A 5,149-nucleotide genomic window follows, 5' to 3' on the forward strand; every position below is an offset into this window, starting at 1 on the left:
CGAGACGAGGAACATGGTAATGTGAATTTTGTAATTTTTCGAGAAGCGGGCCCAGGGCTCGGGTTTTGCTAGTTTCGAGATTTCTGCTATTTCTTGGCTGTTTTCGATTCGGTATTGTTCCCTTAGCATATTGTAATGTATTCGCTCTGATTTTGGTTAGATTCGACGCGCGTGGAGGCCGATTCGAGGGGCAAAGGCTTCGCGAGCTAGAGACTTCGCCGGTTCGAGGTGAGTAATACTTGTAAATGATATCCTGAGGGTTTGAAACCCCGGATTTGCGCATCATAGTGCTGTATTGAGGTGACTTGCATGCCGGACATGAGCGTGGGGTAGAGCACCGTTGGGGATTGTGACTTGGTCCGTCCCGGTTGTTGATTTTACTGCTTAATTGACTGAGACTTACTTGATGCTATCATGATTTGGGCTGATTGCCATGTGTTGGGCTTCGTGCCGATTATTCGAATCCTTCGGGGATTGGTATCACTGTTTTTGCATTACTTTGCATATCATTTGATCTCGGTCCAGGGTTTAGATACGGTTTTGCAAACTCAGCCATTTTTCAAAGATTTGAAAACGTAAACAATATTTTTATTGACGTTTTTGAGCTAAGAACCATTATTTTAATATTGCCCAAGTGGCTTATGTGCATTTCTGGACTGAGCAGGGATCGGGCTGCGCGCCACAACAGTGACTTGAAACAGTGGTAACAATGACACTGTATGATGTGACTTGAAACAGTGGTAACAATGACACTGTATGATGTAAATTGGTCAGGTAACAATGACTGACCGGTCAGGTAACAATGACTGACCAGAAATGTGATTGATGCCACGAGATGGCTTGATATTGCGCTTGGGCTGTAGGAGCCCCTCCGGAGTCTGTACACACCCCCAGTGAGCGTCGTCGACGTTAAATACATGGTTGGCTCGGACTGCACGCCGCAGTGGGTACCTGAGTGTACCGGTATTTGTATATGGTTGGCTCGGACTGCACGCCGCAGTTGGTACCTGAGTGTACCGGTATTTGTATATGGTTGGCTCGGACTGCACGCCGCAGTGGGTACCTGAGTGTACCGGTCATGTGCATTGCATTGCATTCATGCATTGGTTCCTGTTTGTACTATGTGGCATGACATTCAGCACTCTCATATCATTGGCATCCATGCCATTTCTCGCATTGGTTACCAGATACCCTGGTGTTATTTGTTAATGGAGTGATGTGCCCGAGGGGCTGACTTATGTGCGGACTTGCACTATCTGATTACGCATTCATTTGCTTAACTGTTGGAAAAGGGTATTTTTAAAAGAGGTTTTTAACTGGGTCCATATATTTTCTAAAGGATTTTCACGGAATTACTATTTTTCTCAAGGATTTGCTCTGTCCCATATAGCATGATGAAGTGTTTTACGTGATTTCTTACCGTTCAGATATTATTTACTCTTATTGCTCACTGAGTTGGAGTACTCACTTTACTCCCTGCACCTCGTGTGCAGTTGCAGGTATTGTTCACCCAGTAGCGGGTTATTAGCGGATTGAAGATCTTGCTATTGTAGCTGAACAAGGTGACCGCCGGCGTTCGCGGCACCGGACTATGTCCTTTGATTCCCAAATTTTACTTTGTATATTATTTTGGTCCTTTAGTAGTGTGCAGTCTTCTTTAGATGCTCGTGACTTGTGACACCCCGGTCGGGTTTAGTTGGGTTGTAAATATTCGTTATTATATTGTTAGGTTATATTTTTCTATTCATTTATGTCTAATAATTGTTAAGGTAACGAATTGGGGTTAATTGGCTGGCCTTGTCTTCACGAGAGGCGCCATCACGACCGGGTATGGAAATTGGGTCGTGACAAGTTGGTATCAGAGCCTAGGTTACTAGGTCTCACGAGTCATGAACAGGTTTAATAGAGTCTCGTGGATCGGTACGGAGACGTCTGTATTTATCCTCGAGAGGCTGCAGAACCTTTTAGGAAAACTTCCCATTCTTAGAACTCTTATCGTGCGTACTTGATTCAGCTTGAGATATAACTCTTGAAATTTCTTCCACACGTCTGTATGCGCACGTGAGCGCTCAGTGTTATATGCGCCTTGATGGCTTGTGATTCCCCGATCGAGGGGCGAGAGGTTATCTGTGTGAGTATGATGGGCCAGTCTGGAGGACTTGAGGCCGGATCTTTGCCTATGGCTTGAGCACTGAGGTGCTGATTGTGTGAGCAAATATTTTGAACTTACATGTTCAGTATTGTCCTTATTAGCTGGAATGGCGGTTGGATATCCATGTGAGGAGTATGTTAGTACTGCGAGATGTAATTATATGACTTGATAGTGACGAAGAAGTCTGCAGGATAATAGATGGACTGTTAAGTGATTCGATTCCTATTGTGGCTTGATGTGTAGCCCGAATTATGGGCGCAGGATGAATATTTTTGTATCTCCTAGTTGAGAGGTAAAGTGCAATACATGTGGCGGTATGAGTTCAAGCTCAGGTAGTCTAAATTGACTGTGTAACGCATATGATAGTGAAAGGTATGCTGAAGTACTAAATTGAGGTGAAGCAGGTGGGCTAACTCCTGCGGAGTGTTCTTGAGTGGTATGATCCTTATGTGTATGTTAGTAGATCTCATGTGTAATGGAAGGGTATGTGTTGAAATTTGAGAACTCGGGTCGCTTAAGAGAGTGGACTCAGTTGATGTGGGGATGAATGCGAGGTTTGCAGAGGATTTCAGTACTAGATGATCCCTGTTTTCATAGACTTGTAAGTGATTTGAGTTTAATCTCACTATGGTATTGTGGCATCATTAGAGTAAAAGTGTTAGGAGTTGTTGAGTGTGTCTTGATACATGGCTTCGAGCTAAGTTGGGGAGGTTGCTGTGATTAGCTGATTGCACGGTTATGTGCTACGTTGGTTCCGTTTCGAGGTATGCTGGCGGATCAGTTCAGGTTGCAGAAAATTGAGCCGAGGATGGCACGAGTGAAGCAAAATTTTGACAAAGGTTATATGGTGCTTCGTAGATGTGTGAAAATAATAGGATGTCTTGAGCTGTTCTTGATAAAGAAATGCTCAGTGTATAGAGAAGGAAGATGTTTGTTTGTATTGGAATTTGATCATACCCTGCGGTGTCAGAGTGCTAATAAGGCACGAGTGGTTTTGTTCGTTAAGTCAGGTAATTTGCAGTTTGAATAAGAGTGAATGACTCTCGAGAATGGTTTTATTGTGTTCAAGATTCTACATGTAATAATCAGGTGTCTTAAGGTTGTGTATGTGGCTAGAGACTGTGTTTTCATTAGAAAAGGTCAAGACTTGTGGTATTTTTTTTTATGTTGATTATGGGATCCTATGTATCGGTATCTGGAAAGTAATGGTAACGAATTCATATTCGCAGGAAGTTCTGCAAGTAAAGTATTCTGGAATGTGGTATTTCTGGGAACATTTGAGAGGGTATTCAGCGGCTTATGGGTCTTAGGCAGGGTGGTCTTGTGCTTGGGTCTCGGGTAGTGAGCCTGGGTTGAGGAACTGTGGTGCTACGACAAGAGGGAATATCAAGTTGACGATGAATCAGAAGGGAAATTAAATAGATGGAATAGCTTGATAGCAGACCAAATCGGTATAGTAGGGATATGATTAATTCATCGTATGTGTTCGAGGTAATGAGCCCTTACAGGTATTGTGCAGCAATGCTCTTGAGTTTTGACAGTTTGCTCAGCTGGGTTTGGATAGAAGGATTCAGTCCTGGCAATTTAGCTTGTGCGAATGGAATTGGCAGAGATGTTCTTGTTGGGTTTTACCGTGGTTTGGAGATGTATATATCTTTCTACGGGCATACGAAACGTGGGATGTGTGATTATTTTCTTCTAAATGGGATCAGCAGGAGTTCATAAGATTCTTAGGCAACGGGTAGCCTCAGGTAATCAAGGAAAGGGTACTGCTAATCGGAAGTAATTCGATGAGAGTAGATGTCTCGGAGAAGGGTGATGTGATCAGACTAATGATACTACGTTAGTATTGCGGTGTTTTCTTGCTAGATCGACTGCTGATATCTGGATTTGTTTGATGGTAGGGGAATTTTTGAATATCCTTCGTGGAATGATTGGGTACTTGAGGTGTAATACGTATTCATGCTGCGGAAAGGTACAGTGATTCGTGTGCTATATGGAGTTGGAGACTAGGAGTTCTCGTGTTCAGGCTATGCAGTTGTTGTAAATTGTGTGTATCGGCACCGTCTAGCGGTTATTGGGATTTGGAGGCCCGAGTGGATCTTTCTTTGCTTGGTATATTAGACTTTGGATATGACATTGGGGTGTAGACTGGTTGTCTCTGTGTTGGGTTATTCTAGGCTATTGTGTTATGGGCTATGTCAGAAGATGCCACAGGTGGCGTGGCGAGGTGCGTCAGATTATGTTCTTGCAGAGTGGTTTGTATTCCAAAGACCAGCGGACGGCTAGGAAGGATTGCTTTTCTTCATTAGGCCTTCGTGGCGGATGTCAGTACAGAGGTTTCTACCATTGATTCAGTTCCGGTATTGAGGGACTTTTCGGATGCGTTTCTTGTGGCCGAGCATGTCGCCTGGTGAGATTGCGGATTTCGGTATTTATTTGGTGCCGGGCACTGTATCGTACGGCTCTGGCATGAGTTATAGTAGTGGAAGGAGCAGCTTCAGGCTTCTTGGTATTGAGTTCGTTGGCAGGCCAATGTGGCTACGTATTTAGCTTGAGTTAGCTTGGTTAGTCTTGAGTTGTATTGTTGAGGGACAGGTGGATTCGATCGTTATTGAACTTGTTAGTGATCTGGGGAGATCTATGAGTTGCTTTTTCTGTGCTGTGAGGCGTTATGATTTGTTGGTTATGGGCACACGTGGTGCAGATCTATTGGGGATTCATAGAGGAAGTCGAGCGGGAAGAGTAATCGGATGTTGCTCGGTAAATGGAGTGTGGATTATGACCTATCAGGTGGCGTGTCGTATGTTGTTTATTTCACCATGGGTGCAATGAATTGCTTTGGTTTCAGACATCGAATTGTGTGTGGCTGTCGAATTTTGATCATAGTGTCTTGAGGTGCTCCATGTGTAACAGTGTTTGGATAGGATCGCGCATTGTAGCGAGGCTGCGTTGAGTTATGACCTTTCGGGGTAGATTCAGGTGTTCTATTTCTAT

General features: G+C 43.9%; 1 pseudogene; it reads left to right on the plus strand.

The window, feature by feature from the left end:
• LOC109231598 overlaps positions 3,674-5,149 on the plus strand; it is a 10,870-nt pseudogene continuing 9,394 nt past the window's right edge.

The sequence above is a fragment of the Nicotiana attenuata genome, chromosome 8, assembly GCF_001879085.1.
Source record: "Nicotiana attenuata strain UT chromosome 8, NIATTr2, whole genome shotgun sequence".
In the NCBI taxonomy this organism is placed as follows: domain Eukaryota; kingdom Viridiplantae; phylum Streptophyta; class Magnoliopsida; order Solanales; family Solanaceae; genus Nicotiana; species Nicotiana attenuata.